The 14,776-nt window shown below is 45.2% G+C and overlaps 1 long non-coding RNA gene across 1 annotated transcript; it reads left to right on the forward strand.

Moving 5' to 3' along the window:
* The first annotated feature begins 5,265 nt into the window (after positions 1-5,265).
* Positions 5,266-12,506, forward strand: LOC142587097 (uncharacterized). The gene is made up of 3 exons (XR_012829356.1): positions 5,266-5,357; positions 10,794-10,895; positions 12,139-12,506. It is a non-coding gene; the product is annotated as an uncharacterized LOC142587097 (long non-coding RNA).
* The last annotated feature ends 2,270 nt before the right edge of the window (positions 12,507-14,776 follow it).

Genomic DNA, 14,776 nt, shown 5'->3' on the forward strand with positions numbered 1-14,776 from the left:
CTGGAAAGACGAAAGGCAAGGGCCAAAGCTCTCCTGCAAGAGATAGAACACGACAGAGAACATGCGGCATTTGTAGATGCTGCGTGGGTCAGAGGAAAGAAAGCCTTTACGGCAGTAGTAGTAGATGCAGATGGTCTCACTCGGGATGCTATTACAATCAGGACTAAAGACACGACAGTCGCGGAACAAGTAGCGATAGCATTGGCTTTAAGGAATAATAAGTGGACGAAGATTTACAGTGACTCTAAGATGGCTATTAGACACTTTACCAATGGCTTTGTAACCAAAAGGGCTGCCCAGCTGATCGGTGAGTTGGACAGCCAAGAGATCGAAATCCGCTGGTTTCCTGCGCACATGGGGTCTGTCGATCCATCTCGGAAGAATTTAAACGAGATGGCTAACGCAGCTGCACGAGGACTTACTATCCGTGCACTACGCGACCAGAACCTTAATAATATACAGGAGGAGAACAGGGACCAATTACTAACATATAATGAAATCACGAGGCATTATTACATCAACAGAAGGGAATTCCCAGTGCCACACGCTAAGCTCAATAGAGCTCAAGCGGTGACTCTGAGATTGTTGCAAACAGGAACTTATCCAAGTCCAAACTTTATTAACAAGATATATCCTGAAAGAGAGATAGCAATCAATTGCGAGAAGTGTAATGGCATCATTACTCTGGATCACATGCTTTGGCAGTGTCCTGTGACTTTCACAGACTGTGACAAGGAGAGAGACTGGTGGCAGCGAGTCCTACACAGTGGAGGTCTTTTCGATCAAGTACAGGCCGTCCAGAAGGCCCATGATACGGCGGTAAAGTTAAACCTTACTGTCCCGACGTGGGAGCCGCCTGCGTCAACCTAAGGGTTGATCTTCAGGACATTAAATAAAGTTCATCATACCATACGAGCAAGAACGCATGCAGGTTTGTCGACTGGTGTTAGTCCAAAAGGCACAAATTATTGCCGTTGAGTGTTTATCATTCCTCCATAAAGATAGCGTTGCCAAGATGCATATTCCTATGGCTGCACAGCGTAGGTGGAGAATAAGTTGTAGCGTGACGTTGCTATATTGCTAAATTGCCGGCTCTGTCACAGAAACAGCAATTTAACGCTCCTTTCGTTTCTTGGCTGAGGGCTGTGATAAGCGATTATCCGTATATCAGTGATAAATTATAACGAGTGGTATAAGTAGCGCATTATGCCATATAGAGGTACCCTTATGCCTATGTGTCATATATCACGTGGCCTTTCTGCACGTGAACGAGAGTGGCAGCATCATTTTAACTAATATACGGCAGTTAGTAGATTCGCATCGATTGGCATTAGTCATGTTTGAGACAACGAGGGACTGATTATCACCTTATAATCGTCGCTTGCACACCTCCAACCTAATTGAATTTTTCGCCTTCACTCAATGTCCAGATGTGATTTGAGTATACCATTATTTTATCAAATGTCCCCGTTTTCAAACCAGCGTATTGTTCATACTCACTTTAATATGAAATAGACAAGTTCTCAATATCAGTCAAAAAAATTTAGGGCATGTATATTTTGTTGTCTATAAGAAAATATGCGTTTACGACAAGGTTGATAAATTCGCGCCTGCATAGTTTTGATTGCAAGACATAGTTTAAAAAGAAAAACAAGGTTACACCACAAAACCTTTCTATCAACATAAAATTACGACCTCTGTGTGGTTTCAAGCGTGGCACACGATGTCGCAAATCAGGAAAAATTAATTTACTTCTGTACTTTGCATTGGACTAGCTTTATTAAATGCCATGCAGTACGCACGACAGCGCGCAGTGGGCATCTCGTGCACAAGGACCGACAGTGCGGCCGCTGCGCGAGCCTGCTTGACGGCCCATTGCTGCTCTTGTAGGAGCGCGCTTCGTAGGGTCTTCTTTCACTTGCCCGAAATAAGAGTCGGGCGGAGCGTTTCTGCACTCCCAGAGCACGTGAACGAGTATCGCCACGTCCCCTCACGAGGCGGACGCATCGTCGGGGTTGACGTCCGGGTCGATGATGTGTAACATGGCGAGGTTGGGATACGTATGCGTCTGTAGCAGGCGTAGCGCTAGCGCCTGTTTAGTTTGGGATTCGGGGCCAGAAAGAGACGTCTTCTCAAGTAAAAGTGTTTGGTGATTTCGTTGTACGTTACTGGGGCGTCCCTGTTCTCCCCAAACTCGTCGAGACGCGGTTGTGTTGGGGTGACGGCACGGTCGGTAAGGGCTAGCGCAGCCTCACGGGCTGTCTCGTTGTAGTTGGGCAGGGCGCCCAGGATCCAACCCAGGTAGGCGGGAAACCAGATGACGGTGCGGTGCTTCAGGGTGCTCGGATGAGCGCCGCGGAGGGCGCGTAATTCTTGGACCGAGACGACTCCTCCCTCGAACAGTTGATGGCCGGTCTCAAGTCGCTTGTCGTCAAACATAGCCAGGGCTAGGCGACTTTCTCCGCCACCTAGGGGTCACGTGTCAGTACCATGGCGGCGTTAAGGGTCCGCTGCGAGGACGAGACCGCTTCCGCTGCGAATGCCTGGTTCCATCGGTAGGCGGTGGCGTCCACGAAAGCAACGTCGCCCGCTTTCTTCTTTTTGCATTTGAGGAATGCGATCGCCCGGGCTAAGCGCCTGGCTCGATTGTGGTTCGGATGTACGTTTCGCAGAACGGGTGCGATGGTGATCAGGTCACGGTGCTCGCGGACAATCGGCGTACACTCCGGAGCATCCTGGGTGTTCGGTGCGAAGTAGCCGAGCTCGCGCGAGATGTGGCGGCCCGTTTTCGTGGTCGTCAGTCGTATCATCTGCGCGCTCTCCAGAGCCTCAGCGATCTCTTTGCGCGTATTGCGCACCCCGAGATCGAGGAGTCGATGCGTCGGCGTGGTGATCGGGAGCCCGAGGTCTCGCTTCACTACCTTTCGAAAGAATGTATTTAGCTTCTCATGCTCCGATTGTTTTACACTTGTGCATTGCTGCGACGTAGGTAATGTGACATAGGACGAACGTGTGTGCGAGACATAGCAGATTGTCTTCTTCGAGGCAGTGGTGACGGTAGGTACCGGCGACAGGAGGTCCCGGAGCGGGATCCAGAACAGGAGCCGGATTAGGACCCGTGCCTGGACATGGAGTGAGGACCGGAGTGATCCCAAGATGCGCCACGCGGCGTATTACGGTAGCGGGCCCGGAGTCGGCTCCGGGATCTCGATGCCCGAATGGAGCGGCTCCGCGATCGGCTCCTGGATCTAGTCCTGGATCCGTTGTTGTCAGACGCCCAGGTACCTCCAGAAAGGTGCGGCTAGTCGTCATTGATAGTAGCGTAGCGATGCTATACTTGGGCATTGTAGTAGAGTCGTCGCCCTTTCTCGTCGAGCGTGCTCTCTCCCATCGCCGTCGTCGCACCACGTATGGAATGTGGTAGCGTTCCTTGCAGGCTTTATCGGTAGTGGAGTGGGGGCCGCCACATAGCTTATATTTTGGTGCACAGTGGTGCTCGCGAGTGTGGTTCGGGCCACCACAACCTCGGCAGATAACGTCCCCGCATTAGGGGCGCACGTCCGCACGGTGGCCGATTCAACCGCTGGCGTAACGTAAGTCGACCTGCCTGCGGTATAGCGTGCAGTGCGTGAGAGTCGATCCGTGGCGCACAAAAGTGGGCACTCGATGGCTGTCGAATGCCAAGATTACTGCCGTGGTGGTGTCCATACGCTTGGCGGCCAATGCCAGTAGATTTCTTTCATTAATATTCCAGTCGATGTCCATCGGCCCGTCTTCCACGCAGACCCTGCTGATGATACCCTTGCAAGTGGATTGCGGTGCCGCTTCGTAGGCGCTGCTCTCGTGGCTAATGACTTCGACGCAAATTTGCTTTATTCACACGTAATCGTTAGCATTTTCACTGAGTGGAGTGCTTGCCACTAAGATAGTCTGTTTGTTGTTGGGGCATAACGTATCCGAGTATTGTGCCGGACGCGCTGATCCCGGCCGAGGGGGCAATGGCGTCGGCAACCCCTGCAGGACCAGCCCTTGCTATGTTAAGTCCCCCACTAGCGCTTATAAAATTATGGATATCGCCTTTTGGCAATTTAAGCATTCTGCTTGCACGGATTATGGCGTTTTTACCGTTTTTGCAGCGGCGGGTCTCAGTTCCTCCGCGTTTCAACATGCCATATGACAGAGTAGGTTTAGCGTTCTCATGTTTGCCTGCGGTGCGCCGAGACGTGGCACTCCTCCAGCCTTGATCCGGGGTGATTTACTCCAGGGCAACTTCCTCCCCGGTCACTTGGTATTCCATATCTCAGCACAAGAATTGCAGCTGAAGCGGTGGCGACGACGACGTCGGAGAGAGAGCAACGCGCCAGAAGCGGCGCCGCGCTAGCTGTCGCTCGCCACGTTCGATTAGAGGCTCGCTTCTTTAGGGCCAGTGAGGCCCTTTAGTCAAACTGCTTTTGGTCAAACTGGTTTTGACAAACTGGTTTTGGTCAAACTACTTTTCACTGTGGAGATAAACAGTGACAGCGTCCTGGAATGCATCCACGGAGTCCTTGCAAATTCACAAAGCCACTCTGCACAAAGATTCTCATGAAGTCGCGAAAAAGCGCCACGAAAACATTGGAAGAACAACAGCCGAAGCGAATGCGACCACACACTCCGGCATCTTCTTCTTCCTTCCTGCGGCTGTACTTGAGCTTACCTATTTATTCTAGTGTTGTGAGTAACAGATGTGCGTGAGCGATCACGTGTCCACCTTCTCGGCGTCCTTGTCTATTGTATGCGCTACAAGTTTCACCATGAACACTTACCAACTCGCCCAACTATCAGTTCTGCTGTAGTGTTCCTAGTAAACTACACCAGGGAGAGACATTCTAGATACACATTATGATGTCACGTGAAATGGTCACCATTGAGGTTTATAGTGGCCCATGTGCGATAAAAAATTTCGTAAACTAAACAAGCGCGGCTTTTTCCTAAATTGCACTATATTGACTGACTGGAAGCGTCACAATGTCTTCACCAATTTTATAAGCATCATTATCTTTCCAAAGAGCATGTAGCTTCGGAACGAAAGAATATCTAATGATGCGTTCATCGAACAAGAATTACGCCTTTAATTTGCGTTCGCACAAAGTTGTTAAAGAAATGTTTTATTTTAGACAAAATATATATATTATCCAGGTCTTTTAGAATAATAAACTGATCGCACATAAATATTTGCTGCTTAATCAATTACAGTCATTTTTTATTGTTATTATTTCTGAATTTAGTGATCCCGAGTTGCAAACCAACATGTCCAAAAGGAAAAAAAGCTCTTTGCTTTACTAGCCCTGGATGGATGGCTTGCTTCTGCGACTGCGGTAAGGATTTCGTGACATGAACTTCCTGGCTGGATTGCTAGAAAACTTTCGCCAGAACCCGTATCCCGATGGCTGTCAACGGGAACGCATTTAGCATTGAATCAATATAGCACACTTAGAACTGTTTCCTCAATTGCCACAAATCCAGTGGCACATGCACGGTAACCCAAGTTGGCGAGAGGTTCACTGCATAACGGTGCATATCCGTTGATTGGTGGCTTTCCTAGTAAAGGGGAGGGGGTTGCTGTCCTTGAGGAAACTGGGACGCCGGCTTCATTGTTCCCACGGCAGGTTAAGTTTAAAGCACCTTTTGAATCACTGTAGAGCTACGCCCACCTACTGGTCTGGTCTGACCACACAGTGAACACTGTTAATTCACCATAACGCAGGTTGGCGAGAAAAACGGATGTATATATATATATTATATATATATATATATATATATATATATATATATATATATATATATATACAGAGAGGTACAGATTGCCAGACAGACAGATAGGTAGATAGATGGATAGATAGATAGATAGATATATGTCTCTCAAAAAGGGCGTGAAATATTGTAACAATGCTCCTGTAATTACATGGATACAAACTTAGATAGCCCGCAGAATGTGGATCAAGATCTATTTCTAAGTACTCTAACAAAGCGCTCATTTACTCCCATATAGTATTTTATTTTTCGGAATGTAAAAAAAGATGCTAGGTTTCCACATGTACCAAGTTTTGCAATTATGCTCTGAGAAATGCAACTCATGCAATTTTCTCGCTGCACCACTGAGGAATTGTCGCGTGTTGAAGACCAAGTCTTTGTAAGACAGCCACCCATTTTAATAAGGTGTCGCCTCATGAAAAGTGATCCGCCGTTCTGGGTTGTCATACGACCCGTCAAAAAATTTTTGGTTGTAAGGTTTCAAGAGCATTCTTTCTCTTGTGGCGTAAAGCAGACAGCACAGCTTCCGCCATTGCATTCTCTTGCAAAAACTGCGGTTGTTGCATCGCTATGGCTTGGAGAATCGTTCTTTTTATATGACGCCGCCCGCCCCAACGGTCATTCGAATACAAGCAGGTTATACAGGGCCAATGCACATTCATCTTCGCCGAACCTCGTTTGACAAGCTCCTCAGGCTACACAGAAGATCGATCCTTGACGAGGTCCAGGAGCTCAATTGGCGTTTTGTGCACAGGGAGCTCGACAGGATATCCATGCTTGAGTTGGCAGCCTTTAAATTTTATAGCTGCATTCGTTATACCTCTCGACAAACGAATTCACCCAAATCTCTGTTCACTCGTCGATCGCGTGAAACTATGTGAAAATCCAGCACATATAAAATATATAAAACAACCGTCATGTCGCCATTTTTAACTTCTGTACTCTTGTATCTCCCTCTCCCTCTTATGTCTTATCGCGCCTTTTTCTGCGTGCTTCACGCATTAAAAACCCTGTTAAAAAAACGTATACAATACGTAGAAACGAAGACAACGTTTTAACGGGTGAAGTTTAGGAAGCGAGAGACATTAGACATACACAAAATGCAGCTTCATATCGGAATGTTTAGACGTTAACGCCTCAAAACTGGGAAAATTTCTGAAAAAAATATATCGATAAGTTGAAACCGAGACTAATAACACCGGCTACAATCACGCCACGACAGCGTTTCATCCTGTGGTATGGCTGAGCTAATATTGTTTATTTTCCATGTAGGAGGGCAAACGACGCCTGCGCTGGCAAATTCTATTTTGAGTGGTAAAATGTTATGGGCTTTCTTGGCTTCATGGTTAGGGTAACACTTCGAGATATTGTTGAAACAGAGCTGCGGGTGCACCTGGGATGCGGCAAATGATGGTACATGCGTTCGAGTGAGTTTTTGTGTTCATTTAGCCTCTTTTAAGCGCACTTTCCGGTTCGCCCGATGTACACAACACTGAAAAAGTAGGGTAATATATACAGCACCCAATTTCTAAAAATGAAACCGTTAGACTCTCTGAAAGAGCCCCGTGTATTTCTCTGTATCTTGAGGAGTGCTTGGCAATCGCGCATCAAATGTAATCAGGTTTGTTGAGATTCTGCTGAGCAACAATGACGACTGATTTATATCCTGCGTTCTCAATGACGTAGTAAGATATGCTAATCTAGCAAACAACGTCAACATCATTTGGTGTTCATTTTCGCAACGCTATGACGGTTAACACGGCAAGGTGCCTTTTCCGGTGTGTTAGATACAATGTGTCATCGTAAACATCCACTGTAAACCAATCAAATATACAGGGCCACGCATTGGTAACTGATTAAACTGTATTTGCTGGCGAGAGTTAGTGCTCTCCGCTGCTGATGTTATTTACCGCGAAAATGACGGATGAATATCTAGAACTCACAGGCTGATAGGCTATATCAAACTATAGATCTATTCAAAACGCATCTGCGGCTTGATCTTTCGATGAGGTCCCGTGAAAAAGTTGTTAATCCCTCTTTCCAGAACTTGTTCATAACACGGAAGTGATCCGTGTATTGTAGGTAACATTAAGATCATTGATCAAAAGTGAAAACTGGGTGAGAAAATGAGCGCGAAGTACCGAGACACGATCTAAGGCACAAGCGCCGTGTCCTGTCTTTTCTTGTGTCTTAGCGTGGGTCCCAGTAGTTCTCGCTCTTAATTTAGTCATTGAGCGCATTGGCGCTTATTCACTTGTACAAGTAAATAAGTGCACACAGCACTTTCTCATATATAGTTTGACCGTTGAAGGGTGAAGAAATAGCAGTGATGGTCATTACGCGAGGTCTTGCGCTGCTGCACAACGTAAACAGAAATTCGGAGGCTACCAGACGTCGCAACTATATACGACGCAATCTTGAGGATGTATATGTAGCGAAACTCTGTGGTTAAAAGCTCCGGTCACTTCACGCCCGCGCGCCTCCGAGTGTTCAACCAGACACACTTAAACCAGACACACTTACCAGACACACTTAAACGACATGAAACCCACCGGCGCCAGCGATTGGTGATGGTTGTCGGGTTAACCTTCAAAACACACCAGGAACGCGTTAGGAATGCCGTTGTCCGTAAGCGCTGACTGGGTTGGGCCGCGAGAAACTTTATACACTACCAATTTTATAAAAAACTTATGGCTGTCCAAGCTGCCGTGTTTTCTACAAAATTGGAAGCTGAAGAAAGGAATCATAGATGAATATAATCACTCCAACAAATATACGCCATGAAGAGCACAATGCCTTTTATAACGACACTTCTAGCGTTTGAGGGCCTACATATACAATGGTGAGGAAGGTGTGAAAAAAAGCATTGCGATATCGCACATTTAAGTGGTGGTGATTCCGTGACGTACGTACATGGGGCTGATCTTCGTTGGAACCAAGTAGAGAACATCTCCGTGGTAAATAAGGTATTGTGAGTTCGACAAACGACCTCAACCGCGTTTTATTTCAGTGGTGTAGGTGTAATGAGCTATTATAACGACTGCTTGATGTTGTAAGACAATCGGAAGATAAAATTATTTCACATTTTTCTACGTGCCGTATTACTGCACTATAGAAGGGCAGAAGGGCGAAAATTTACATTGGACTAACCTAAAACATGAATACTTGATTGCGTGATGCTAACAAAACTGCCTTGAAAAAATATCTTCAATATCATCTTAGAATGACCAATAACTTTTCGCCACTTGCTAGCCCTCACTTCAAGTTAATCGAAACATAAGAAAAAAACAGCATTGAAGCCGCTAATAAAAAATAGTGCCAGCATTCGCGCTTAGTCAGCCTTGAAGATCAGATTGAGAGTTGTATGTACGTTTGCTGTGAACCGGCATCAGAACATGACGTCATGATTGCCTTTTCAAATAATAGCAACAAGATGATGCCACGGGGTTCATCTATGCTCATGCTGTTCTCATGTCTTGCTTTTCGTTATCCTTATCTTCAGCTGTTTCTTCAGGTAGGGAACACTGATTTTACACCTCCCAAGGGCAACAATAAGTTGCTCTTCAGATCTCCAGAGCATCTAATGTGTGAGATCACAACCAGTTGGTTTGAAAGATTTCTTTTCATGATCTGGCACCTAAATGTTGCGTTAGCTCAAACAAACCCATTCCTGCATAAAGTCAACAGACTGCGAATTTTATCATAAATATGAAAAATAAATGCTGAACTTGCCATTTTAAACAAACGAAGGGTAATGAAAGGCACCTCAGCGCAAGTTCTTGAAGTTAAGCATAACACGTGGTACCGCAGCCTTTCTTGTAGAAGCAAAATTAGAGTGGCTGCTACAGGGCCGAAAACTGAAGCGTCGATTTCGCTCTTAGCTGATGGACGCTCCTAATTTCAGCCACATGACTTTTCCTAGTGAAATAGCTACGTAACTCTAATGGAAGCCTTTCATACATGTTTCTAATTGCAATGACCTGCAGAACACATTGCAAATAAAGACAATGGTTACCGCAACATAGAAGGTAGAAGTATGCCGAAATATAAAATGGTAACATTGAGCTACCGGACAGTTAGAAAAAGAAACACCTTTAATAAGATGCACCTTCTGGAAAATCAGCATCTATTTAGGGTTTACTTGTACACTCATGGGCCGAGTTTTCGGTGGCACAAAAAGTAACACAAAACAGCCGAAATATGAATAAAGCGCTCTGCTTAATCCTGCTAAAGTGTTCGCAGGAGCTGGCGTTGACCATCGATCATTTTACAGCTATACAACTGAATTTCTGATGACTCACACTGTTCAGCAGAATTAGACATGCTCCCAAACGCCCTTCAATGCTTGTACAAAGGCGGCCATGACATGGTCCGTGCCATTGGCAGAGGGTGCCTAGTACAATTTATTTTAGCGGGAACGCACACTTAGCAGGTTCGTTCAAGATATGCTGCTTCTTGTGTGACAAAAGTATTGATTCTGGTGTAACATTTATTGAAATAAATAATCACTAAAGACGTTATTTGAATATATGAATACGTGTAGAACCCTCTGTCTTACCACGAAGGCGTATGTGGACTTGTTTTGGGAAAATTTGTTTCAAAAAACTGTACATATGTACATGTACAATGATTCTACAGAAAAACTGGCCACTACAATGTACTTATATCGTTTGTGCTAAATTCTCTTCTAGCTGTGTAATTTCTCGGGAGTACTTTAAAGCGCTACCTTAAGGAGACAGAGCATGAAGGTAAACTTAAGATAAAAATTTCTGTCGAAATGTGACCAATTACAGGCGGCATTCCAAATTTTGGCACGTGAAATATAAGGCGAACAATCGCATACAACTACCTATTATAAATGATGTTTCGCAGAAGTTTGAATTAACAGAAGTTCATCTTTGCAGTTCATTCTGAGGCGACGAATCTGCGATTTGTAGTCGGATATGGTGGTTACGAAATGCGCTCTTGTCGTTCTAAAACAATCGACCCTATTCTTGCAGTGCCGCCCAATGATCCATGCCCTCCAGTGGGAAGGAATGCGTGTGAGACTGGCGTCGGCTTCAAAACGAAATCTAGCTCTGCTATGTGCCTTTGTACATGTGGTAAGTATGGAGCTGACTCACCTGCAGATATATAAATACACTGTGGTACACATCTGAGCGTTCTTAATCGATGGTGTTAAAACAAAATAATTCGACTATGTTTAAACAAATATTTAGTTTGCGGGTCTCCACCGCTTGCACAACGCCAAAATATAGCGATTTTCAGAAATATGGATATTCCATTAACAAGTGATATTTAGAATGCTGTGGAGGCCTACAGAAAAGCATGATACTGTGGCACATGTGACATAAAAGAAGTTCGAACAATGCAGGAGAGAGAAATTAGTGAGATATCTTGAAATTGCCACTTTGGTGGACATCATACTTATTTCTGGAAAGAACAGCAAATTACAGTGCATGCTGGGATAAAAATAAGAGAGTAGATAAGCAAGTAGACACCACGTTCCAGAATTTGCATCGTCTGCTCGAGCGCTCCTCGAAACTTTAATGCCACATGCATTATTGCGCGCATAAACAAGCACCGGCCCCTTATTAGATGACCGCCGACCAAACTTATTATAACTGCTCCTTACGTATATCTCGTATTCGAAGGCACAATTGCGCTCATTATCTTGTTGAAAGATCATTCTCTTCGTGCTTGTGCGCAGTCGCACCCACAGAAAAACACCATGTTACTTACAAGTTTGTCATGGGAATCTTCGTTCTACTTATCAAAATAGCGCTCGACATTGGCGATTTCAAGATATCTCACCAATTTCTATGTCGAGCGCTTTTTTGATAAGTAGTATGAAGATTCCCATGACAAACTTGTAAGTATACATATATGGTCCACCAACGCGCACCATAAATATCGTGAGCGTGTTCATACGCGGGTACAGAAACATGGTTACAAATCGGTGCATAGATATGAAGTGAGCGAGCCTGAATGGAAGACGCATGGCGAGACCTCCAGCATCACATCGACAACAATCGCATCGATGCTCTAAATCAATGGCAGCAGTGACTGCAATCATGTAGACACACAAGAAGGTACATGCAATGAAGAGCATAGGTACTATTGACACGCCTCCTAACGCGATTGAAATAGTCTCAAATGCAAGATGGGGACGACATTAGGTCATGCGTGTCATTGTTGTGATTGCATCGCTCGGCAAAAAATAAATTTGTATAGACGAGCGCTCCGAACACATTGAATAAACATATATACCTTTGTGCAATACTGAAAATCGTAGAAGACGTTTCGATTCTTGCGAAAACTGAAGGTCTTATTTTCTTTTTACAGATAGCAGTGGAGTCAAAACTGGATAAGGCTGACTGGGCTCCTTTCCCACATATATACCTGAGCTGTCAGCACACCATTGATTCAAAATTCTACGTAATAACGTTGTCAGCTATGTGTGCTCAATACACTTTAAAATTCAAAAGCTGTACAGACTTTTTATATCCTAGGGCTCTCTCTACATAGCACATGTTGGTGATTACAAGGCAAGTTACTGAAATGAATTGTTGGAAAAAAGTTATGCAGATCTGATGCACTGTGGGAATTGATTTAAGCGAAGCTTTCCGTGCTGGATGCTTCGGTTCACGATAATTAGCGGGGATGTTGACGACAAAAGCTTAATTCCTTGTGGGTCTAGGCTAACACGAAAGTGGTGAATTGATGTTTGTTGCCGTAATACACGGAGCACACAGGGAGAGGTATTTATTTGAGGCGTTGCTGTGCGCCATACTGTATACCTTCTTAGAGGGTTCAGCGTTGTCAATTGCTCGCAAGACACATTGCATTGTGGCAGAAGTAATAAACTTGAATTGGATTATGGGGCTGTACGTTCCAAAACCTGACTCGGATAATGAGGCAAGCTGCAGTGGCGGACTCCGGATTAATTTTGACACCGGGTTGTTCTTAAACGTGTCCCAAAATTTAAGTGCACGTGCGTTTTCTATTCTGCCCCCGCCGAAATGCAGCTGCCGCGATTGCGATCAAATCCACGACCTCTAGCAATGGCATAGCCGCAAAGCTAACGCGACGGCCACAGAAGTGTAAAATTAAACGACGACCGCTTCCGTAGTGTCTCCTGGACGCTGCGGTGCGCTTTCATTGATGCGTCTCTGCTTCTGCACGCCCTGCGTAAGTTGCCAACTTGACATATTTGCAAGGCGTTTATTTTCAAAAATAGCAGCAACGCACTGTAGTGTAGCTTGAACTTGAGCATAACCTGTTACCCCGCAACCGCTGTCGTATAGCAGTGGGGTTTGATTGCCTTGTTACGTCACCTCCCTCCTCCATTACATTGGCACGGCCTCTTCTCCCTCTCCTTCTTCTGCTCTGTACAGTTCTATATGCGTCCCCTCTTGCCTTGCACGTTAGCCGAAAGGAAAGCGCTGCAGTTTGCGCAATACTTCCAAGGGGAGTCACGAATAATAGCAGCTGTCAAGCGGCTAATGTGGTGACGGCACGAAAGCTCCAGAGGGCATTGTGCACATTCGACGTGGTGAAAACGAGTTTCTCCCGTCGCCTTTTCCCCCGACGCGGCGTGCGCGACAGCAGCCCACAGATGCAGCAGTGGGAAAGTCGAAGGAAGAGGCAAAGAACGATTCGCTTCAAAAAAACGAAGTTAGACTCGAAGTCAACATTAAATAATAACATTCCTTATTAGACCAACGTTGCGAGCTACCTGGTCAGTGCTGGAGCGCTGCCTCTGGTAAGAAGCTATGACTGACATCAACTTTGTGTGGCAGCACAGCTATGGTGGCTAGATGAGTGGGTGTGCCGCCTTCCGGCTGGGTGGTTCAGCGCTTTTCCGCTTCATGAGAACAAACTTGGCGTTGCGGTCAAGCGGCGTGTGTCACATATTACAGTGAAAACGTGGCGTATTTGTGACTATTTATACAGAAACCGTCTTCACAGTGACCCTATAGACTGCAACAGATTTCTGAATACAGCGGAGATCTGTCACTCGCGAAGGTAACATATTGCTTTCTCCGTCACCTGTTTGTTGTACAGGTGGAAGGCAAAAAAATAAAAAGCTCCTAACGAAGTCTAGTTTCATAAACATGTAAAATTGAGTCTGCAAGAATGAGCAGAAATACCACCCGGACGAAATAGCCCTTATTCAGCTCGTGTACAAGGAGTCAAAATTTGTTTTAGGAAATGGCGTGTAGGTGCTGTACGCGAATATATTTCGCGCAGGGCCGGAGTGCGCTTATGCTCAGAAATGCATTGTCCAAAGGACTTGGCTTGAAGGAATCTAAAATACGATCGAATAAATACTGGTATTCGTAAAAACAAACTCCGTGGCGCTATTTCATTGCGCGTATCTCTTCAATTGTAAACAAGATGTATGTTAATGTGTGTGAAGCTCTCCACCTTTGTCATATAAATGCAACCTCTGTTTCTTACGTTATTCGGTGAATTATGATTAGGTCCAGAGAAGGTCCAGAGAAGAATAGCTTGTAGCATGCAAAATATAATTCAGACTAATGATGATTGTATACGTATATTTGAGTGAAACAGGGTAAATTCTTGGTCGCATGCGTAAATCGGAAACGCCATGCTTCAAAAGCAACCTATAGCTATTCTAGGCACTGCACTAGAGCTTCAAATAAAATATTGCACAGTATCACATCGCTCCTAATATGTCGTACCGCAAAGTGGTTATTCGTTTCTGGTGTACTCTCAGGCATTATGTTCTTGCTCTTCACATGGGAGCGCATGCGAGTAATGGATTAGGTTGATTAGGCTGTTCTAAATTCGAGTTTCTATGTTTCATAAGTGACGGTCCGTGTGCTTGAGTTGAAGAAAGGAAAAAGAAAACCTGCCAGGGGCAATGCACATATTGTTTTCTTGTGAACTGGGCCGCGCTACATGAACCTAAATTTTCTCGTGCTACGAGGCTGTTGATATCAGTCACAGTAGTTCA

This window comes from Dermacentor variabilis, chromosome 7 (assembly GCF_050947875.1).
Source record: "Dermacentor variabilis isolate Ectoservices chromosome 7, ASM5094787v1, whole genome shotgun sequence".
Classification (NCBI taxonomy): domain Eukaryota; kingdom Metazoa; phylum Arthropoda; class Arachnida; order Ixodida; family Ixodidae; genus Dermacentor; species Dermacentor variabilis.